We start from the raw sequence: 26,734 nt of genomic DNA on the forward strand, positions 1-26,734 counted from the left end.
TTGACAAAATTTTCTATAGAAATAAAATCTTGGTAAATTATTTTTGGCACGAGTGGCAACCATGATTATGAACCGAATAAAATTTGAACAAAATTTTCTATAGAAATAAAATTTTGACAAAATTTTCTATAGAAATAAAATTTTGACAATAAAATTTTATCAAAATTTTCTCTAGAAATAAAATTTTTATAAAATTTTCTATAGAAATAAAATTTTGACAATTTGAACCGGATCGGATGAATTTTGCTCCTCCAAGAGGTCAAATCTGGAGAATGTTTTATATGGGGGCTATATATAATTATGGACCGATATGGACCAATTCTGGCACGGTTGTTAAAGATCATATACTAACACCATGTTCCAAATTACAACCGGATTGGATGAAATTTGCTTCTCTTGGAGACTTCGCAAGCCAAATCTGGGGATCGGTTTATATGGGGGCTATATATAATTATGAACCGATGTGGACCAATTTTTGCATGGTTGTTAGAGACCATATACCAATACCATGTACCAAATTTCAGGCGGATCGGATGAAATTTGCTTCTCTTGGAGACTTCGTAAGCCAAATCTGGGGATCGGTTTATATGGGGGCTATATATAATTATGAACCGATGTGGACCAATTTTTGCACGGTTGTTAGAGACCATATACCAATACCATGTACCAAATTTCAGCCGGATCGGATGCAATTTGCTCCTCTTAGGGGCTCCACAAGCCAAATCTGGGGATCGGTTTATATGGGAGCTATATATAATTAAGGACCGATATGGACCAATTTTTGCATGGTTTTTAAGGACCATATACCAACATCATGTACCAAATTTCAGCCGGATCGGATGAAATTTGCTTCTCTTTTAGGCTCCGCAAGCCAAATCTGGGGATCGGTTTATATGGGGGCTATATATAATTATGGACCGATGTGGACCAATTTTTGCATGGTTGTTAGAGACCATATACCAACACCATATACTAAATTTCAGCCCGATCGGATGAAATATGCTTCTGTTAGAGGCTCCACAAGCCAAATCTGAGGGACCCTTTATATGGGGGCTATACGTAAAAGCGGACCGATATGGCCCATTTTCAATACCATCCGACCTACATCGATGACAACTACTTGTGCCAAGTTTCAAGTCGATAGCTTGTTTCGTTCGGAAGTTAGCGTGATTTCAACAGACGGACGGACGGACGGACGGACGGACGGACGGACGGACGGACGGACGGACGGACGGACATGCTTAGATCGACTCAGAATTTCACCACGACCCAGAATATATATACTTTATGGGGTCGTAGAGCAATATTTCGATGTGTTACAAACGGAATGACAAAGTTAATATACCCCCATCCTATGATGGAGGGTATAAAAAAACATTGTTTTCTTGCTAATTGCATTTTCCCTCACATCTTTCTCACATCCACGAGGTTGTTTAGTTCTTAAAACCTATTCCTGTAATACCAACAATGTAGAAGAAATTATACGATTTTAGAAATTTTTAAATTTTTTTTTACCTTTCGCCTGGACGGAGAATCGAACCGCGGACCATGCACTTTGTAAGCCAACACACTAACCACTGAGCTATGTACCTGTTATGGTCATCAATAGATAAATATCCATATATGTTATATTTATATAGCATAGCTTGCGACTATGCCCACGAACCAAATAAACAAAGTTTATTTAACAGAAACAAACATTTAGTTTGGCACCGTGGAGCAGTGGTTGCTACGTCTGACTACTATGGACCCCAAACTTTGGCTTGCGAGGCCTCTAAGAGAAGCAAATTTCATCCGATCCAGCTGAAATTTGGTACATGGTGTTAGTATATGGTCTCTATAGCCCCCATATAAACCGATCACCAGATTTGACCTCCGGAGCCCCTTGGAAGAGCAAAATTCTTCCCATTCCGTTGAAATTTGGTACGTGATGTTCGTATATGGTATCCAACATCCATGCATGAATTGGTTCATTTCAGTCCATAATTATATATAGCTTCCATATAAACCGATCCCCAGATTTGACCTCGGTGAGAAGCCAAATTCATCCGATCTGGCTGAAATTTGGTACGTGGTGGTAGTATATGACATTTAACAACCATACCAAAAGTGGTCCATATCAGGCCATAATCATACATAGCCCCCATATAAACCGATCCCGAGATTTGGTTTTAGAGCCTCTTGGAGGAGCAAATTTCATCCGAGTGAGTTGAAATTTGGTACATTGTGCTAGTATATGACCTTTAACAACTATGGCTAACTAGGTCCATATCGGTCTATAGCTATATATAGCCCTCAGATAAATCGATCCCCAATCACACAAAAATTGGTCCATACCAAGTTCATAATTGTATATAGCCCCCATATAACATAAGCGACCCCCATATTTCAATTCTGGCTCTCTACGCACCGTGCAAAAGTCCATATCGATTCGTAATTATTTGTAGACTTACCTATACATAACTTTTTGGTCCAATATATACCACGTATGGACTAACTCACAATTTAGAAAACGATGTTAAGAAGTTTTAAAATACCACAACCCAAGTAATTCGATTGTGAATGACAGTCTTTCGTAGAAGTTTCTACGCAATCCATAGCGGAGGGTACATAAGATTCGGCCTGGCCGAACTTACTGCCGTATATACTTGTTTTTTTACATATATTCCAGATATGTTCGGAAGATTCCGAAGAAATGTTGAACATTACATTGTAGTATATTAAATTTTGAACTGTAAAATGTGTCTTATTAAAGACCTAAATTCAGAAAAGAACAGTGTTTGATATAAACGAAATGGACTGTGTTGTTGTTTCAAAAATAACTTTTTTTATTGAAAAAATAAAAATTTTGTAACAAACGAATTTTTTTGGTGATAAAAGTTTAAAATTTTCGAAGCAATTCAAAAAACTCTAATAAAAGAAAAACGTTTTCGGTACACGTTTTCCAAACGTTTTTTTTTCTTTGCGTGTACCTCAATTGCTTCAAGAGCTATATGGGCTTGTTCTGAAAACTTGATTCTTGTATTGTGGCCAAATGGCCTTACGAAAATAAGCGCTATTTGGCCTATAATACTCGTATCTTCCAAAGTGTTAAAAAATACAAAAAAGAACCCGAAATATTATTAGTTATAGTTTTTGTATGAATGTCCATTTAGTAGAAAAACTGTCTCAAATTTTCGTATTTTTCGATTATTGTTAAAGAACTATTTTAGTGCTCACCAACACGGACGAAAACTACTGTATTTCATATGTTTGGGTGTAAAAATTATATGTTTGGAACTCAAATTTTTTAATACAATATTTTTAAGTACAAGCATATAATGTTCATAAACTACCATAACATGTTTGGGACATATATGTTAATATGTTAGAACACATTATGTTTGGGACATAAAATGTTTGTAAATATAATATGCTTATATGCAAACTTATATTAATTTAGCAATAGCCTATAAACATATATGTGTTATGTGTAGCCTATAAATATATATATATGAGAAACCTAGAGAGTATGTTGCAAGTAAAATAATGGAAGTAACCAATTAGCGCCTTACAAAATATATATCCACGCAAAAAAAAAAAATCATTAAAATTTTTTACTACCAGTGTACGTCCTAAGGTGAAACATAATATGTTTGAATAATTCAAACAATATTTTGTTTGGACCAATCCTGAAAATATATATGCTTGAAGCAAAATGTGTTTGGAGTATATATGTTACAGAAGCGATTTTTTTTTTGTGGTGAATATGGAAAATATTTATAGCTTATTTAGATTAAAGACTCTACTTTAAAATAACATCGAGAAATAAATCGAAACTAAGTGGGAAAATAGAATTTGTTGTCTTTTTCGAATGTCCTTCTAAGTGGACATCGGTAGTGAAAGGGTTAAATTAAAAAATATACAAAATAAGAGAACACAAAATGAGTTGAATTATCCGCAAAACACATCTTTATTCTTCAAATACACGAATTCAAGTAATTTAGTTTTACTAAAATATTTTCGCACAAAATCGTTCGTTCGTAAAAAGTCGTGATAAAAAAAGCACAAAAAGCTCTTGCTTACAGAAGTGCAACTCGGTAAGCGAAGGAAGATGCACTCGCTTTACACAGAATAGTAGTGCATACACCCTAAAAAAAATCGCTTCTGTAACATATATCCCAAACACACATTGCTTCAAGCTTATATATAGTTTCAGGATTGGTCCAAACAAAATATTGTTTGTATTGTTCAAACATACTATGTTTCACCTTAGGCATACACTGGTAGAGAAAAAAATTTAATAAAATTTTCTTTGTGTGGATATATTTTAAGGCGCCAATTGGTTACTTCCATTATTTTACTTGTAGCATACTCTCTAGGTCTCTCTTTCTAAACACATATATGTTTATAGGCTATTTCTAAATTAAAATTTGTTTGCATCTAAGCATATTATATTTACAAACATTTTATGTCCAAAACATAATATGTTCTAACATATTAACATAGATGTCCCAAACATGTTATGCTAGTTTATGAACATTATATGCTTGCACTTAGAAATAATGTGTTAAAAAATTGAGTTCCAAACATATAATTTTTACATCCAAACATATGAAAAACAGAATTTTTCGTCCATGCATGAGCATATGAAAAACATACTTTTCTGGCCAACCTAGAACCGCCCCGATTTGGTGTCATCATTAATTGTTGTCATGTGCTGTTGTATCACACTTTTATTTAATGATATGCCTATGAATTTAGCATCCCTCCCAAAATAATTTTATTTTCCTAATAGACCTAACACTGTCGAAACTATGAACACGTATGTATACACTAAACCCCTTAGATGCTCAAAAGAGAAAAACGGTCGCAAAACATATGGTTGCTTCAGAATTTCATACGTCTTCTTATCAGTTTTTCATTTCCATAAATTTTTCTCGCACGCATCCTAGGACTCTTGGACATATTACACCTTTCTTTTTCTGTGTCTATCGTTGTTGTTGGTATTTAAAAGAAATGTTAAGCTTAACTGACACATGACTGTTTCTTTGATGCTTTCAAAGTTTCCATATATCGCCTTCAAGATTACCATGTCAATAAAATGCTTCTTGGTTTCTTTATCATTTTGATGTGTCCACAAGTTTTGGAATTCCAATGCCAAAAGTAAAACAAGGATGAAAATTTATTTTAAGAGTTGGCAAAATGTTGGTAGCATAAAACAGAAATCAAAATTATCTAAAACAGGAACAATATTGAATTAGCTTCATTGTGTTTTTCTCAGCTTGCTTGATTTTGGTAGTGATTTCGAGCCAAAGAATCAGAGATGTACACTAATGATGCCACAGTGTTGAAATTCTTTCTTATCACTAAGTGCTGCCTGATTTCATGTTTAGCTCAATGACAAAATGGAATCGATCAGCCCAGCATCTATAGGCTCAAGAAGTCAAATAGGAGAATCAGTTTGTATGGGGACAATGTTTGACCTGCTGTAAACAAAAAACAAAGTTTTAGCACAATGCTTCATTACTGAAGCTTTTAGCGTGAAGAAATCAAACCTTGTTAGGTTAGGTTAGGTATAGTGGCAGTCCGATATTTCAGGCTCATTTAGAGTATTCAGTCCATTGCGACACCACAATGGTTAACTTCTCTCTCATCACTGTGTGCTACATGATTCATAGCTAGGTCAATAACAAGGGACCTGCTCTTTGTAGCCGATTCTGAACAGAGTTCCACATTGCGATAAAACTACTTAGAGAATCTTTGAACACTTAGAAATATCACCAGCATTACTTAGAGGATATAATCCACCGATGAAAAACGTTTTTGGTGTTCGGTTGAAATAGGGGCTGAGCCCACAACGCTATGTATGCAAGGCGGGCATAAAGACCATTGTACCACTGTGACTTCCGGTTCATATGTATGCTATATATAATTTCGAACCGATATGAGCTAATTGTTGTAAGAACTCATATAGTGAAATATGAGCTTGGACTAAAGCTTATGAAGTTCCAAAAAGCTCACCGATGCACAAAGAACTTAAACTCGAACGAGCCTGGAGTTGATGCGCTTGCACGAAAATGGCCATTTACCGAATTTGGTTTTTTCCGAAGAGAAGGCATTGCAAATCGAGAATTTTTTTAACAAAAAAAAAAAATGATTAAAGTCAGTTAAAATGTAAATAACAGAGGTCAGCTGAAAGTTAAAACCAAAATTCAAGCGCCGTCGATGGCAAAGGTGTGGGTCCCCGTACCGGCAGAAGGTCGCTCTTCGCTTGTATTCTTCGAACGTGGGATCCAAATAAATGCCGAATATTATCGGGAATATGTCCAAAAGACAATATTGTAGCCCTGCGCCACAGGATACAGCACAATAGCACTTAGCACGCGTCAACTATGTATAGCTTTAAAAAGAGCGTCCTCGCTTCATTTCTACCCCACAATGACCACCAAGCTCTTAGGATCTCAAACCGTTGGACTTTTGTGTGTGAGGTATTTTGGCGAGTAAGATTGGCATTAAAAAATACTAAAATGTTGACCATTTCAAGACGGCGCTTTGCCAGGACAGAACCAAGATACCGCAGAGCCATTTCGTGCAGCGTTTGAAGCCTTTGTCGACGTTTGAAGGAAATAATTCGTGCCAAAATTTGATGTAAATGCCGAATATTAACAGAAAAATATTCTAAAAAAACCCTGTGCTACAGGATTCAACACAATCGCACTCGGCACGCGCCAACCATGAATGGTTCAGAAAGGAGGTTGCTCGCTCCATTTCCAGCGCGTAATGGCCACCAAAATCTCTGGATATCAATCCGTTGGACTTTTGCGTCTGAGGTAAGGTTGGCGTTAAAAAATACTAAAGTATCGACCATATCAAGACGGCCCTTCGCTAGGTTAGGTTAACCTAACCTAACCTTGGTTAGGTATATTTCAGACTCATATATTCTATTCAGTCCATTGTGATACCATAAATCGTGCAAAGATAATCAGTTATGAATCTGAAATTTGATATCATTTCCGGCATTTACGTCAGTAACCCTCTAGACAATTCAGTCCATTGTGATCCTATGGTAAACTTCTCATTTATCAATGTATGCTTCCCGATTCTATGTTTAGTTCGAGGACAAGGTGCGTTCTTTTTATGTCACTAGCTTTACTGAGAGAGGATATGCCACCGCTGCCTTTGGTTGAAACTGGGATTGAACCCATGATACATTGTCCGATTCCGAGCAACCAGATTTTACTGATGTAAGATGAAATCATGTACTGACAACACGTACCAAATTTTAACCGAGATCGGATGAAATGTGCTCTCTAAAGAAGCCAAATGGGATCAGTTTATATGGGGTCTACGCACGCTTCGTGTTTTGTTTCACTGTCAAGCATTTTCAGGGTTGTCTCTAATTGAACAATGAATCGTTTTACAAACGAACAACACATGCAAGTTTTGATCAAAAAAAATTACTCTATTAAGAATGTTCGTCGTGAACTTCTTATCGCAAAAATTGTGTTCAGCAATGAAGCTCATTTTTGGCTCAATGCGTACGTAAATAAGCAGAGTTGTCGATTTTAGACAAGATCAGCCGGAAGCACTGCAAAACCTATCATTGAACCCAGAAAAAGTCACAGTTTGGTACGGTTTATGGGCTGGTGCCATCATCGGGACCGTACTTCTTGAAAGATAATGCGAGTTGTAACGTACGTAACTGTGAATGGTGAGAGCTACCGTTATATGATGTACAACTTTTTTATGCCCAAAATGCACGTGCGTGGGTATGACATTTGGTTTCAACCAGAGATGGTCTGTATCAAACTTTTTTAGGTTTGCGACTGTCGCAAAGTTGTAAACGTCACAAGCGCGTCGTAAATGTAGAAAAAGTTGCAAATGTGCTATCCAAGCGAAGAAATTTCAATTCTCAGGAATGTTCATAAAATTATTAACGAGTTGGAAAACTTAAGAATAGAGTTATTTCAATTGGAACTACTCGATGGTGCAGTAAACGTGACGGTCGGTACTCGCTCACCTTTCAACCTTTCACAAATTTCTGCAGAAACTCGAAGGAAGGAGAACTACTTAAGTCTTCCATAAGCGAATTGCTGTTTAGAGAGAATTTTATAAAATCACTTTTGGCTTAATAGAGCCAATTTCCATATAATTTAAAATTTTCAAAATTATAAAGTAAAGCTTGGATGGACATTATGGACCACGCAGACCAAAAACAGTTTGAAGTATTGAATGAAAGATGTAAAATTGGTATAATTTTGAATAAAACAATATAAAGCATTTTTTGCATCCCTTTTATCGGGGAGCCTAACTACACAGAAAAAAATTTCACGAAAATGTTTCCAATTAAAATATTAATTGAGTTTCAAAAAATATTCAATTAAAAATTTAATTGATTCAACAAATTTTTTAATTGAAATAAAAATCAATCACACAAATTAATAGTATCAATTAAATATTTAATTGGATCAATTAATTTTTTAATTGACTGTCAATTAATTTTTTAATTGATACTATCATTTCTGTGATTGAAGACATTTCAATTAAAAAATTAATTGGATCAATTAATTTCGTGATTGAATCAGAAAAATTTTTTTTGTGTGTAAGTTAAATTAAAACAAGTAAGGAAAGTCTATAGTCAGGCGGGACCGACTATATTATACCCTGCACAACTTTGTAAATCCACATATTCGACTATGATTACAAAAATGTGTTCACAGACTGACGGACGGACAGACGGAAATGGCTATATCGACTAAGGGGCCGATCCTGAGCAATATTGCCAAAGGTACTATGTGTCTATCTCCTCTCCTTTTGGGTGTTGCAAACATATGTACTAACTTATAATACCCTGTTCAACAATGTGACGCAGGGTATAAAAAGGGGTTTATGGTCAAATTTGGGAAAATTGGGCGATACAAATATATGGGAGCTATATAAATTCTAAACCGATTTCGATGAAATTTCGCACACTTAAAGGGTGGTAAATTAGATTATTTTGGGCCAAATTTTATAAAAATTGGGTAATAACTGCGACCGGAATCCTGCGAACAGCAAATGCGTGGACAGACGGACGGACGAACACCAGGGGCTAGATCTACTCAATAGGTGATTCAGAATTTCTGTGTCGAATGGTATATATTTTATGGGATCAAAAATCAATATTTCTGGTAGGCACATTTTTTGGCAGATCAAAGTTATTATACCCTGACCACTATGTGGTTTAGGGTATAAACACTGAGAAGTTTTGGAATATTACCTAAAGATAATTCCACAAATATTTATCACCATCAAAATAAGTATGCAGTAATTTTTGTGTAATCTGTGTATAACATTTAGTTTGGCGGCCTAGAAATAAATTTTTGTAATACAATTTTTCCCAGCAGTCTGGTATTCTTCGTTCGATAGTGTTGTTCCAGCGATATTCTCAACGAATTAAATCCATACCTGAGATAATACAGAATCACCATAATTTTCCAATTGCAGCAATTGTCTAGAATTACTTGTTTCTAATCGAACATGTAGCACAAACACTAATCAATTAAGGAGAACATTGCTTTGCTACACACAACTAATCATTGTAGTCGACAAGTTGGCCATAGATCGCACCAATCATTTGATGAGATCTTGTGTGCAGATACTCCCAAATCGTTTAGTTATCCTGTATGGGACAGTGAGCGAGTCGGTGAGTTTTTTTTTAAATCAATTAATGTTAACAATTAAAATTTGTGTATCTCTCTGACGACCGAGCGGTCGGTGCGTTTTCTCTGGCTGGTCCTGATGATGATGATGATGATGGGGAATTTGCAAGAGTAGGAAGACAGTAGTAAGTAAAACAACTTGCCCCCTTTTCTGCATCTGTTTGGATTATTTGACAGCGGGAAGAATTGTTATATGTATTCCGTTCGGTTCCATTCCCTTCCATTCATATGGATCGGCTTGCCAATTGCGTTTCTCATTCGCTTGCCTCTCAACATGCGGTAGGTCGTTTTGCCATGCAATAACACACTTTTCGTTGTAACTTTCATAGTTGGAAACAAAACTCCGGGGGAGATGCCTTCATTCTCTACAGTTCACTCAATTCAATGTCCGCCCACTTGTTCAAAGTTTTTGTTGTTGCTTTTTTCAGAGTTTAGTTTGGGTCACTTGGTTGCTCGACTCGATGTACATAGTAGAAGAGTTGGGATGTTATGTCCATGTCCATGTCGGTTATCATCTTCCTTCCTTTATTACAGCCTGTTGAAATATGAAACACGATCATAAAATACATATTGCAAGACTGATGACTGTTGTTGTTGTTGCTGCTGGAGTTAAAATAAAAATTTCGACAACTTTTGACACCCGACAACTTTGTTCATTCGCCTTGCTGTTTGTTCTTTATGTCATGGAATATCCACAAAATGCCATGATATGTAATTTGATACCTTAATATATCATAAAATATTACAAAAATCGAAGAAATCTTCAGTGAAACAGTTATAATTTGTTGTAAATTGACTACAGTTGATAGGCAATAAATCATTGGAAATTTGATACTACGATATGTCACGAGAATGTGAGATAATGTTTTTATCCACAGCTCATAAGTTTCAATAGCTTACAGTACGTTAGCTTAGGTTAAAGTGGCTGCCCGTTCTATTTTCAGGCTCACTTAGACCATTCAGTCCGCTGTTATACTCGGCTAACATTAGTTTTTGCGGCTGAACCCTCCCGATTCCTCTCCCACTAAGAGGTATTTAACACATTTTCTATCGAAAGAGGATTTTGACAAATTTGTTTAGAAATCCTTTCCTATAGAAATGACATTTTGAGATAATTTCCTATAGAAATAAAATTTTGACAAAATTTCCTACAGACATGAAATTTTTACAAAATTTCCTATAGATATGAAATTTTGACATAATTTCCTATAGATATGAAATTTTGACAAAATTTCCTATAGATATGAAATTTTTACAAAATTTCCTATAGAAATGAAATTTTGACAAAATTTCCTATAGAAATGAAATTTTGGCAAAATTTCCTATAGAAATGAAATTTTGGCAAAATTTCCTACAGAAATAAAATGTTGGCAAAATTTCCTATAGAAATGAAATGTTGGCAAAATTTTCTATAGAAATGAAATTTTGACAAAATTTCCTATAGAAATGAAATTGTGACAAAATTTCCTATAGAAATGAAATTTTGACAAAATTTCCTATAGAAATGAAATTTTGACAAAATTTTTATAGAAATGATACTTTGGCAACATTTCTTATATTTAGAAATAAAGTTTTGACAAAATTTCCTATAGAAATGAAATTTTGACGAATTTTCCTACACAAATGAAATTTTGACATAATTTCCTACACGGACGAAAAAGACTGTTTTTCATATGTTTGGGTATAAACATTATATGTTTGGAACTCAAATTTTTAAACACAATATTTTTGAGTGCAAACATATAATGTTCATAAACTAGCATAATATGTTTGGGACATATATGTTAATATGTTAGAACATATTATGTTTGGGACATAAATATAATATGCTTGGATGCAAACATATATTAATTTAGAAATAGCCCATAAACATATATGTATTTACAAAGAGAGACAAAGTGTATGCTGGAAGTAAAATAATGAAAGTAACCAATTGGCGCATTACAAATATATATACACAAAGAAAATTTCATTAAATATAGGAAAAATACAATGTGTGAATATAAACAAGTATAAATTTACATATTATGAGTAAAAATATATATGTTGTGATGTAAGACTTCGCCAAAAATTGTATATACTTAAGTAAAATATTAAAATGAGTATTCGGAGAGAAAATTCATTCGGAACCAAGATAAAATATATTTGAAAAAAAGAACATGAGTTTTGTTTATCATTTTCGCATTACGGGCACAATTTTTTTATTTCGTCAAAACAAATCGGAACGTAGGACGAGTAAGTCAAAATATTCAAACAAAGGTAATTAAAGGGATCTTCATAAAAACTAACGAAAGGGCACTATACACTGAACAAAAAGCAAGTCCGGTTCCAAAGATTGTGTCTCCACTTTAACAATTTTGATATTGATTCCGAACCAAAGAAGCGGAGAATACACGTAAGGATGCTTTTAAGACACAATTCTCTTTTAAATGGGGTTTTGTGTACTTGACTCTACGAAGCACATTTCATTTTTCCGCTTTTTCAGCTTTTTTTCATATGCTATAAAATGTCCGTTAAAAACAAGACTTCCAGTAGAAATTATGCTATGTTTCAAGTAAAAAATGTCTTTAAAATAAAGTATTGAAAAACATATCCTATATTTGAATGATTTTTGCCTTGTAGTCAAAAATGCAACAAATTTAAAGACAGTTTCATTAATTTTAAAGAATTTTTCTGAATTATTAAAGTCAAGTTGACCTTAGTCCAAAATTTGTTCTTTCATGTTATGATACCCATTTTTAAGTCAAATCACTTAATTATAACGACAACACGATTTCATTGAAAGTATCGACCTTTGAAGATCTATAAAAACAAAGATTAGTTCCTCTTTATTAATGAGTAGTCCAAGAAGAGTTGACGGATTTTTTCGAAAATAAAAGTGGGCATTGAGTTCGAGTTTTGCCGCTAAAATTATTTCTCGTTTTAGCGGCAAAACCACATGGTGGGGAAAGATCCAAAGCAATAATTGAATAAGTTTATTTTCTTTAAAAGAAATTATTAAAGAAAAGTAAAAGGATAAACATGGCAATTTTAACGTGATAATGCCAATTTATACCAGCCTTAAGAATTTAATTAAGTACAAAATTATTCGTTAATAAAAATTCATATTTATTTGTATTTCTAAATTAATGGTGTAACATGCTAGCAAACAATTGTTCACACCAAAATAAATTTATGTGCTGTTTTAAAATTACTGTTTAGAATTTAAATATAATGTGCTTTTGAATGGTTATCGTTAACCTCAGGATTCGATGGAAAAATATTTATATATACTCGACTTCACGTTCTTCCTTTGTAAGAGTTTTTTAATTTCTTCGAAAATTTTAAACTTTTATACAAAAACCTTTATTTGTTACACAATTTTTATTGTTGCAATAAAAAATAATATTTGATTTGAACTCAGCCATTTCGTTTATATCAAGCACTTTTCTTTTCTGACTTTAAGTCTTTTATAAAACACACTTTACAATTTCGTAGTAAAAATTTAATATAATAGTATGTAATGCTGAACACTTTTTCGGGAACTTCCGAACGTATCTGGAATATATGTTAAAACTTAAATTTATTAAAAAAAAATGGTGTTGGTCGAAGCAGGGATCGAACCCAGGTCCCCTGCCACGCAAGGCGGACGACACTGCTCCACGCTGCCAACAAATGTATGTTTAACAATGTTATGTTGTTAAACAATGTTATGTTTGCATCGGCTCGTGGGCGCCGCAAGCTATGCTATATAAATATAACTTATAACGATAATTATCTCTTGATGACCATAACAGCTACGTAGGCCAGTGGTTAGTGTGCTGGCTTACAAACTGGTCCGCTGTTCGAATCCCCGTCCGGCAAAAGGTAAAATTAAAAAAAAATATAAAATATAATAATTTCTTCTAAAATGTTTGTATTACAGAAAAAGGTGCTAAAAACTCGTGGAAGTGAGAAAAATATGAGGGAATATACAATTAGGCAGAAAAAAATTTGAGCACAATCTTCTTCGGGAGAAAATTCTTCTAAGCATATAATATTTTTGGGTTCGAAATGTTTCCAAACATATTATATGTTCACATAAGAACATATAGTTTTTTGGAAGACAACATTATTGAATTTGGATGGAAAAATACAAAATGTTTGGAACTTAGACTACCCAAACATATTATATTGGTTAGACCAATATGCTTTCATACATATTATATATTGGAAGAAATCAAACATATAAATGTTTGGGCAATACCCAAAAATGTATATGCTTGAAGCAAAATATGTTTGGGAGTATATGTTACAGAAGCGATTTTTTTTGAGGGTATGTAAATGAAATAGTGGCAAAATTTCCTTTAGACATGAAATTTTGACGAAGTTTCCTATAGTCATGAAATTTTGACAAAGTTTCCTATAGTCATGAAATTTTGATATAATTTTGTACAGAAATATAATTGTGCAAAATAAGTTTTGATTTCAAAGTGTCCCAAGCATTGAAAGCTTTTCACCGATCGAATTGCCTTTTTTTTATTTCGGGATTAGAGAATAAAAACAAATAGTAATCATTAATCTCATTTTATTTTTTACGTACGGGAAAAAAGTATGTAATTCGATACCAAATCAGTATTATACGGCATATGACGCATGAAATGGATGTTTTGATTGCTCAAAAATGCAGATTTTTGCGCCAATGCATGAGAGCTTGCATTGTTGTAGTGAAGTGTGATCCGTCTACGGCGGTTGTTTTTTCTGATTTCTGGGAAGATAAATGACAAACAAATCGTTGTGTACAACTCAGAATTGATTGTTCTGCATTTTTCTAGTGCTACGATTGGGACACCTACGGCTTTTGCGAAAAAAACTTGCAATCATTTGTGTGGAAGTGCTTCGTGTGCGAGCAACTTTTGTTGCATTTGGCTCATCTTGAAATACCCATGACGTCGACTGCTGTTTACTTTCGGGCTCATTCGCATAAATTCACGACTTGTTTCGAATCACCGCGATTGAATTTTAGGAGCATTTCTTTCGACCAATCAACATAAGCCTTTTATTTAAACGATTGACAAATTGTGTGGAATCCAACACGAAGAAATTTTGTGAAGGTCAGATTTTCATAAAATAATGTATGCATGCTGGTCCCGCAAATTCCTAAATTTGTCTAAATCTCACGATAGGTCACATAACTATCTTGCAATAGAAGTTGGCGCACAGTATTGACCTCAGTTGAATTCATCATTCCATCGATAAACACTGGTCGTTGATGGAGCTTCATCGCCAAAAATTTAATTATGTTCATCGATGCTCTATTGCTGATATCATCTATGTTGAAAGTTGTAAAAAATAATCGCACGACAATGTTCATGATTTAATTCCATTTCATGGACCAGATGAATTTTTAAGTTGCAGTAAGTAATATAAATAGCGCTCAAAAATGTCAAGCTTTACGCTAGAGCTGTCAGTTGGCAACATTAACGCTGCCCAACTCCGCCAAATAAAAAGCTACCTTCGTAAAGTTCTACGTTTTCTTTAAACGAAGTTTCTTTACATGCGTTTTGTGTGTGCATTAACACTTGGCTATAAATAGATCTTACGTGCATTAAATCGCCCAGTGGAGATGACATCTTGTTTCGATCGGAAGTTAGTGTGATTTCAACAGACAGTCAGAAAATACTACATCTAAAATTATTTATATATTAGTTGTTTCAATCAGGGATCCGGAGCGGAGCGGAGCAAGCCCTTTTTTAGCCGGAGCGGGAGCGGCATTTCTAAAATCCGGAGCGGAGCGGGAGCGGAGCGGTTTCCAAATGAAAAACCGCTCCGCTCCGAATAAAATATTACTTGAATGAAATGTGTAACTTTGAAATTACACTGTGTAGGTAATTTCAAATTTATCTAGTACTTAGCGTAGTGTGAGCAAACGTTTAAAATGTACGATATGTATTTTTGTACGTACGTACATTGGGGGAAACACAATGTGTTTTTTTAGTAATTCTTTTCAAAAACGGCAAATGTCAAAATATATCTCTAGTATGTGTTGTAAAAGTAACAACAGTACTTTCGATCAATTTCATCCCGTATTACTACAAAGATGTTTGTAATGAACGTCAAATAAATGCAATTAAACGATCTTATTTATATTTAATTTTTTAGTTTTCTACACTGAAAAAAATATTGTCGTGAAGTCAAAGGTTTCATTTCCTTAGAATAAGAATGCAAATTTTGCTTAGAATGGAAGACGCATTTCTCTAAAATAAAGTGTTTTTCCTTGTCCAAATGCCAATAAACTTTTGAATGAAGTTGTAATGTCCTTATAATTAAGTGATTTTACTTAAAAATGTGTATCATAACATGAAAGATAAAATTTTTGAGGTAAGGTCAACGTGACTTTAATAATTGAGAAAAATTCTTTAAAATTAATAAAATTGTCTTTAAATTTGTTTCCTTTTTTGCATCTTGCCTACAAAGCAAAAAATCGTTGTAAAATAAGACATGTTTTTCAACACTTTATTTTAAAGACACTTTTTACTTGAAACATAGCATAATTTCTACTGGAAGTCGAGTCTTAATATGGAAAATAAAATTGTCGTTAACTCGTTTTTAAAGAATTTTGATAACAACTGACGAAAAAAATCTAAAAAAATGAAAAATTAACATTTGCTTCCTAGAAGCAAGTACATAACCCCCAAATTTAAAAAAGAATTGCGTCTTTATAGTATTCTTACTTGTATTCTCCTTCTTTGGCTCGGAATTAATACCCAAACTGTTAAAGTAAAGACAAAATCTTTGGAACCGGGCATGCTTTTTTTCAGTGTAAGGACATTCATATTTGCTTTACTATTGTACTATATCCTAGCATTCTCTTATTTCTGATATTAGTTATCGAAAATTTAATTCAAATTATGGATAGTTTCAATTTTGGTTGAAAAATGTGCGCATATACATTTATTTTAATTTTTTCTCACATTGAAAACTAATGACTTGATTTGTATTATTGCATGTTATCTACTTTTTTTGAGAACGAACATTTCTTAAAAACGCTGTTCGAAAATGTATTTTTACAATAAAGGGAAAAAAGCGAAATAAGGTAACACTAGATCTGAGTAAGAATATTCGTAGGTATACCACGGGCTGATTTCGATGGAGGTTGTTGCAAACATAAACATACACTCACACATTACAAATATAACAAAACCTCTTCTCTACGTCTGTTGCAAAACCAAAAAAAAAACTTTCGGAGAGTAGTTACTTCTACTCTGTGTATAGACTTTCAATTCCAATCAGCGTTGCCGTTTTGGTCCGATCGGACCAAAATTGGTCCAAAAGATTTCTAATTTTTGAATTTGGTCCGATGGGCGGACCAAACAGAATTTGGTCCATTTTGATAAATTTGGTTTCTATCACATATTAAATAGTAGATGGTGCACCGCAAAGAATATTGTCGGGAGGCCAAATATTTCACATGCTTAAGATACGAATACTAATTTTGCTTAGAATAGAAGACGTTTTTCTCTGAAATAAAGTTTTTCCTTGTCTAAAAGTCTCTAAACTTTTCAATGAAGTCTGTTTATCCTTATAGCTAAGTGATTCGACATAAAAATGTGTATCCTAACATGAATGCAAATTTCGTTTTAATGAAGTCAAAATGGATTTAATATTTCTGAAAAAATCTTCAAAATTAATAAAATGTTTCAACACATTGTTTTAAAGTCATTATACCCTAAACCACATAGTGGTTAGGGTATAATAAGTTTGATCTGCCAAAAAATGTGCCTACACACAAAAAATTTTTTTTCTGAATCAATCACGAAATTAATTGATCCAATTAATTTTTTAATTGAAATGTCTTCAATCACAGAAATGATAGTATCAATTAAAAAATTAATTGACAGTCAATTAAAAAATTAATTGATCCAATTAAAAAATTAATTGATACTATTAATTTGTGTGATTGATTTTTATTTCAATTAAAAAATTTGTTGATTCAATTAAATTTTTAATTGAATATTTTTTAAAATTCAATTAAGATTTTAATTGGAAAAATTTTCGTCAAATTTTTTGCTGTGTACAACAAATTTTGATTTTAGACCCCATAAAATATATACCGATCGACTCATAATCACCTCTTGAGTCGATCTAGCGCTAGGTGTCCGTCCGTCCGTCTGTCCATGTATTTGTTGTTCACAGGATTTCGGTCGCAAGTATTAACCGATTTTGATGAAATTTGGTACATGGATTTTTTTTGGGCACAAGGACGAACGTTATTGAATTTGGAAGAAATCGGATCAAATTTAGATATAGCTCCCATATATATGTATTGCCCGATTTCGACAAATGGGGTCACGTTGCACTTTTTTACTAACCGATCGTCGTCAAATTTAGCACAAAATAATCTTCTGTATCACCCTTTAAGTCTGAAAATTTCATCGAAATCGGTTCAGATTTAGATATAGGTCCCATATATATGTATCGCCCGATTTTGCCAAATTAGGTCATAAAACCCTTATTTATCAACCGATCTTACTCAAAGTTGGCGAAATGTAATCTTCTATAGCACTAACTATATGTGCAAAAAATCATCGAAATCGGTTCAGATTTAGCTATAGCTCCCATATATGTACCGCCCGATTTTTCTAAATAAAATAAAACTCAATTGAACAAATAATACAATGTTTGTACTATAATTTTCTCGAAGAGGAGCGGAGCGGAGCGTGGAGCGGAGCGGAGCGTGGAGCGGAGCGGAGCGATTTTTTTTTCTCGGAGCGGAGCGTGTAGCGGAGCGGTTTTTTTTTTCTCCGGAGCGGGAGCGGAGCGGAGCGAAAAAAATGGACCGCTCCGGATCCCTGGTTTCAATCTGTTTCCTTAAAAATATTGTGTTAAAAAATTAGATCAAAATACATTATAATACACTGATAATAAAGTGATGTAGGGTTGTAATATGAAGTATTGTGAAAGATATATTCCATCAGTCTTCGTCGTTGTTTAATGGTTAATTTTTATCCGTGTGTATGACGTTGAATTCTGTTCATCCGTCTGTTGATATCACGCTAACTAGCCCCCATACAAGCCGATCCTCAGATTTGCTTTACGGAGCCTCCTGGAAGAGCAAATCTCGTCCGATCCGGTTGAAATTTGGCACGTGATGCTACTATATGCCCCCCAATAATTACGCTAAAATTGGTCTATATCGGTCCATAATCATATATAGCCCCCATATAAACCGATCTCTCGGGAGCCACTTGCAAGAGTAAGTTTCCTCCGTTCCGGTTGGAATTCAGTAGGTGATGTTAGTATATATGCCCTCTAACGACTATGGAAAAATTGGTCCATATCGGTCCATAATAATAAATAGCTTCCATACAAACAGATCCCCCAAGGTTTAACTTCTGAAGCCTTATTTAGGAACAAAATTTGAAATTTGACCCTTTAATTACAATGTGAAAATTGGGTCATATTGGTTGATAAATATTTATAGACTCCTCTATATAAAACAACTAAGAACTATAGAGGCTTATATGCACCATATTCACTAATTTACAATTTAGAAGACAATGTTAAGAAGGTTTAATACATCTTGCCAACGGTCACTGCTACCACAACCCAATTAATTCGATTGTTGATAATAGTTTTTAGTAGAACTTTGTACACACACCATGGATGGGGGTACATAAGATTCGGTCTAGCCGAACTTATGGCCGTATTTACTTGTTCAATATTATTCATTCGAAAATATATTTTTGTATCCTAAACCAAATAGTGGTCAGTGTATAAAAACTTTGATCTGCCAAAAAACGTGCCTACCCGAAATATTGATTTTAGACCCCATAAAATATATACCGATCGACTCAGAATCACCTGGTGAGTCGATCTAGCGCTTGGTGTCCGTCAATGTCAATGTCACTCAAATTTAGTACACCTTCTCTCCAATTTAGTGACCTTCTCTCGTATCAGTCAAACCTGCAAAATATCCAAATTGGTCCAGATTCAGTTATAACTCCCATAAATTTGGCCATAATACTCGTACTCTTATTTATTAACTACCCAGCAAAAAAAAGCGTAGCCAAAAAAAGTAGTGAAAATGTGCTTTTTGGATCCGCAAGTGGTGAAAAATTGGCGCAGGAGCGATGAATTTAACATGGGTTTGTCATAGGACGGATGTCCACCATTTCCACAGTCGTTGCACTGAATTTGCATCACTTCTTAGGGTGTGATCCGAATTAAGTGTTTTGGATGTGAATTAGAAAAATTTGTGATTTTTTTCCAAATAATTTTTTTTTATAATTTTTTATGAAATTTAAATAATTTGTACCATTTTATTAATCCTTACACTGTTTGTAACATATTTGAAATAAAAACAAGTATATACGGCCGTAAGTTCGGCTAGGCCGAAGCTTATGTACCCTCCACCATGAATTGCGTAGAAACTTCTTCTAAACACTGCCATCCACAATCGAATTACTTAAGTTGCGGTAACGCTTGCCGATGGCAAGGAATCCTAAAACCTCCTAACACCGTCTTCTAAATTGTATGTAAGTCCATGTATGTAAGTCTATAAATCAAAAAAGATCGACTAAATACGTATATAATTCAGTTTGACAAAATTTTCTATAGAAATAAAATTTTACAAAATTTTCTATAGAAGTAAAATGTTGAAAAATTTTTCTATAGAAATAAAATTTTAACAACATTTTTTATAGAAAAAAAAAATTGACAAAATTTTCTAAATAAATTAAATTTTGACAAAATTAAAGTTTTGACAACATATTCTATACAAATGAAATTTTAACAAAATTTTCTATAGAAATAAAATTTTACAAAATTTTCTATAGAAGTAAAATGTTGACAAATTTTTCTATAGAAATAAAATTTTGACAAAATTTTATATTGAAATAAAATTTTGACAAAATTTTCTATAGAAATAAAATTTTGACAAAATTTTCTATTAAAATAAAATTTTGACAAAATTTTCTATAGAAATAAAATTTTGACAAAATTTTCTATTGAAATAAAATTTTGACAAAATTTTCTATAGAAATAAAATTTTGGTAGATTATGTTTGGCTCGAGTGGCAACCATGATTAGAACCGATATGGACCAATTTTTGTGTGATTGGAGATCGGCTGTATATAACTATAGACCGATATGGAACAATTTTGGTATGGTTGTTAGCGGCCATATACTAACACCACGCTCCAAATTTGAACCGGATCGGATGAATTTTGCTCTTCCAAGAGGCTCCGAAGGTCAAATCTGGAGAACGGTTTATATGGGGGCTATACATAATTATGGACAGATATGGACCAATTCTGACACGGTTGTTAGAGACCATGTTCCAAATTTCAACCGGATCGGATGAAATACGCTAGAGACTCCGCAAGCCAAATCTGGGGATCGGTTTATATGGGGCTATATATAATTGTGAACCGATGTGGACCAATTTTTGCATGGATGTTAGAGACCCTATAGACTTACATGTAGCTCTTACATAAATGTATTGTGCCCTATTTTAACAAATTTGGATTTATTACCCACACGAATTAAGCGATTTCTTCTTTTTGTATTTTAATAATGGAATCAATATTAGTGTCATTCTAACTCTGTAGTTGCAAAATCGACTATAGCTCCTAATTTCAGATTGTGATAAAACACCCATAAACATGTACCCTTTAATGTTCTTGAATATGGAAATGCGGCTTATCTCTCAAACCTATGCCAATGGCACCCCACAAATGCTTATGTTTACTAGTTCAGTAGGGGTGGTGTTGGATACCCGCCCGACTTTCTACTTTACTTACTTGTTATTTTTACAATCGAATCATGAAATGCCTACAACTCAGCCTCTTGCTCACTTCAATTACATTAATCATATCGATTCTGTACACTTGTCTAATCCATGAGCATTCTCACGGTATTCCAAACAAAATTCAAAGGCAGACAAATGCCGATTGATTGCTCAGAGGACAGATAGTAGGCCCGCAGAGTTTCGATTTTGTAACATTTAGTGCCCTTGTCTTTTCACATGGCGTATTCATGCAATCCAACTGGGTTGAGATAAGGCGAGTGTGTATGTGCCAAATGTGATGTCCTGTAGATGGGATAATGATTTTTTAGTGATGATCATCGTTTTGTCAATTGACCATAGGTTTTATTCAATGTTCTGATGTTTAGGACTCACTTCTTTATTCTTCTACCATTTGTTAGCGATTTTCATTTGAAAGAGAAAGACAGATGGATTTGTCGAAAATGAAGTTTATTGTGAGTGTCGGTTGGAGTTCTCTGTAGTATTCCATGTGACTTTGTGATTTTAGAAATTATTATAAATTACCAATCGGTTGAGTGGCATCGTCATTAATTTCGTGTCGTTGTCATATTGAGAACAATTGACTCGAACGATATCGAGATAAACAAATATGAGATTTTGATGTTGAATGATTAATAGTCCATTTGTATTGTAAAATATTTCATGATGAAAAATTTTGTATGGCACTGTGGTTGATTGTTTTTTCTTTTATGATATTATTCCTGAAGGAGTGAGCGAATGGGCTTTTATAAACGTTATTGAGAAAAGATAAAATTATCAAACGGAGAGTGTAGTCACAGTTGGAAGGTCTTTGATAGAAGAATTGATATGATCCTTATTTATATTATTTATTTATATATTTACAATCATAATTAATTATCCAATCTGTATCCTTATCCTTATTATTATATTTTCATCTCGTGTTACGTGATGTTAGTATATGGTCCATAACATTCATGCAAAAATTGGTTCACATCGGTCTCTAACAATCATGCATACAGCGGTCCATATCGGTCAATAATTATATATAGCCACCATATAAACCGTGCAAAAATTGGTTTATATCGGTTCGTAATTATTTATAGACTCTCCTCTATATACCGATCAAGAACTGAATTATATAGGTAAGTTATCTGCCTATTTTGTCTAATATGGACTGACTTAAAATTTAGAACACAGTGTTAAGAATCTTAAAGATACTTTGCCTCGCAAGTTTTAGTATAACCCATGTAATTCGATTGTTGTTTATAGCCTTTAGTAGAAGTTTCTACGCAATCCATGGAGGATGGTAGATAAAATTCGGCCCAGCCGAACACCCAAACAAATAATTCATTCCTTCCAAACGAAACAATTATCGTTTGTCATTTGCTTTTCGCTATAAGGAAGTTTGTTTGTAAGAAAAGTATATACTTTCTGTGATAAACGTTGATTCTTTTATAAGATGTAACAAGTATATACGGCCGTAAGTTCGGCCAGGCCGAATCTTAGTACCCTTCACCATGGATTGCGTAGAAACTTCTACTAAAGATGGTCATCCACAATTAAATAACTTGGGTTGCGGCCGATGGCAAGGCATCTTAAAACTTCTTAACATCATCTTCTAAATTGTAAGTGAGTCCATGCGGGATATATAGTTGACAAAAGAAAGGTCGATTAAATACGTATATATTCAGTTCTTGACCGGTATATATAGGGAAGAAATAATTACGAACCAGTATGAACTTTTGTGCCGTAATTGTAGAACCAGAATTGAAATATGGGGGTCGCTTTACTCGATATGGGACTATATGCAATTATGAACAGGAGTCTACCAAAAATGGCAGATTTTTACTGTTTAGTAGATTGGTATAATTCTTGGTGTTTTGGAAGATTTTGCAAAATATTCCTCTCCAACTATGAAATGCTTCATAAATTTTCTATAGAAATAATATTTTGACAAAATTTCTACAGAAATAAGATTTCTTGGAAGATTTTGCCAAATACTCCTCTCCAACTATGAAATGCTTCATAGACTTTCTATAATAAAATTTTTACAAAATTTTCTACAGAAATAATTTTCTGACAAAATTTTCTATAGAAATAAAATTTTGACAAAATTTTCTATAGAAATAAATTTTCGACAAAATTTTGTATAGAAATTATATTTTGACAAAATTTCCTAGAGACATAAAATGTTGACAAAATTGTCTATAGAAATAAAATTTTGACAAAATATTCTATAGAAATATAAAATTTTGACAAAATTTTCTATGGCAATAAAATTTTGGTAGATTATTTTTGGCTCGAGTGGCAATCGTGATTTTTCTGTGATTGGGGAACGGTTTATTTGGGGGCTATATATAATATAGATCGATACGGATCAATCATGGCATGGTTGTTATCGGCTATACACTAGCGAAATGTACTATGTTTCAACCGGATCGGATGAAATTTGCTCCTCCAAGAGGCTCCGGAGGTCAAACCTGGGGATCGGTTTATATAGGGGATATATATAATTATGGAGCGATATAGACCAAATCTGGCATGGTTGTTAGATACCATATACTAACACCACGTACCAAATTTCAGCCGGATCGAATGAAATTTGCTTCCCTTAGAGGCTCCGCAAACCAAATCTGGGGATCGGTTTATATGGGGGCTATATATAATTATGGACCGATATGGACCAATTTTTGCATGGTTGTTAGAGACCACATACCAACACCATGTGCCAACATGCAGCCAGATCGGATGAAATATGCTCCTCCAAGAGGCTCCGCCAAGCCAAATTTGAGCGTCGATTTATATGGGGGCTATACGTAAAAGTGGTCCGATATGGCCCATTTGCAATACCATCCGACCTACATCAATAAAAACTACTTATGTCAAGTTTCAAGTCGCTTGTTTCGTTCGGAAGTTAGCGTAATTTCAACAGACGGACGGAGGGACTGACATGCTTAGATCGACTCAGAATTTCACAACGACCCAGAATATATATATATATATATATATATATATATATATATATATATATATATATATATATATATATATATATATATATATATATATATATATATATATATATATATATATATATATATATATATATATATATATATATATATATATATATATATATATATATATATATATATATATATATATATATATATATATATATATATATATATATATATATATATATATATATATATATATATATATATATATATATATATATATATATATATATATATATATATATATATATATATATATATATATATATATATATATATATATATATATATATATATATATATATATATATATATATATATATATATATATATATATATATATATATATATATATATATATATATATATATATATATATATATATATATATATATATATATATATATATATATATATATATATATATATATATATATATATATATATATATATATATATATATATATATATATATATATATATATATATATATACTAACACCATGTACCAAATTTCAACCGGATGGGATGAATTTTGCTCGTCCAAGAGGCCCCGCAAACCAACTCTGAGCGTCGGTTTATATTGGGGGCTATACGTAAAAGTGGTCCGATATTGCCCATCTGCAATACCATTTGACCTACATCAATAACAACTACTTGTGCCAAGTTTCAAGCTTGTTTCGTTCGGAAGTTAGCGTGATTTTAACAGGACGGACGGACATGCTTAGATCGACTCAGAATTTCACCACGACCCAGAATATATATACTTTATGGGGTCTTAGAGCAATATTTCGATGTGTTATAAACGGAATGACAATGTAAATATATCCCTATCCTAACATATGGTGGAGGGTATAAAAAGACTACATTTTTTTTTGCCAGCTATTCGCATATTCCCTCACATCGTTCTCACTTCCTCGAGTTTTTTAGTTCTTAGCACCTTCTTTTGTAATATGTTACACACAATGTTGAAGAAATTATTCGATTTTATAAATTTATTAAGTTTCACCTTTCGCCTGGACGGAGAATCGAACAGCGGACCATACAATTTGTTAGCTGACACACTATCCAATGGGCTACGTATCTGTTATTGTCATCAACAGACAATTATCGCTATAGCCATCAACGCACAAGTAACACAAATAGTCAATCAGTTATATTCATAAAGCATAGTTTTCGACGCCCATCAACCGATGTAAAACAAAACTTTGTTTGATCAATGGTTAGCATGCCCGCCTCGCATACAAAGGGTCGTGGGTTCGATCCCTGCTTCGACAGACACAATGTTTTTTTTTTTACATATATTCCAAAAATGCTCGGAAGTTTGCAAAAGATGATCGACATTACAAACCACTTTATTAAATTTTTACTATGAGACTTCCAAAAGTGTATTTTTAAAGACTTGAGGTCAAAAAAGAACATTATTATATTTTTACTATGAGACTTCAAAAAGTGTCTTTTTAAACACTTAAGGTCAGAAAAGAACATTATTTGATGTAAACGAAATGGACTGTGCTTTTAGATCAACAATTATTTTTTTTATTGCACAAATAAAAAATTTTGTATATAAAAAACATTTTTAGTGATAAAAGTTTGAAATTTTCGAAGAAATTCAAAAACTCTAACAAAAGAAATGCGTTTCCGTTATATGTTTTCCAAACGTTTTTTTCTGTGCGTGTAGGTATATGGCGTTTCCGACGTTTACAACTTTTTGACAGTTGCAAATCTAAAATCTTGCTACTAGGGCCATACCTGACTACAACTTAATTTATATTCGATGTTTTACAGAATGTCAAAGTTGCCATTAAAATTTGCAGGGTATTAGAGCAAATATTTTAGGCTCGGCGGCACATTAATAAGCAATATTAATAATCGATTACATGTTTATGTATATGCATCGATCTAGCCAAGGAATCAAATCTATTCGAATGTTATTTTTGCAATTATCACTCATATGGCTGATTGTTTTCTATGAAATTTTGTCATGGTTTATTCAATTGTCAAGTACATTAGAGCATGCATTCCTTTTTTTTTGTTTATTGTTTATTGTTTTTTTTTTTTTTTTTTTTTTTTTGATAAAAGAGCCATAACCAATTCGTATTACCATAGCCTTTATTATTCCAATCTCTTGTCAGTTTGTCATAGTACATTATCATTATAAATGACTTTTATCTGTCATAGATGCGTTGTGGTCTTTGGTCACAGCGTATACGATACAGTCGGTGTAGATTTCATATCTTTTTGTTTGGCCCAGAGATTTTCGTCATTTGGGCCGTTGAATAT

This window comes from Haematobia irritans, chromosome 3, assembly GCF_050003625.1.
Source record: "Haematobia irritans isolate KBUSLIRL chromosome 3, ASM5000362v1, whole genome shotgun sequence".
NCBI classification, from domain to species: domain Eukaryota; kingdom Metazoa; phylum Arthropoda; class Insecta; order Diptera; family Muscidae; genus Haematobia; species Haematobia irritans.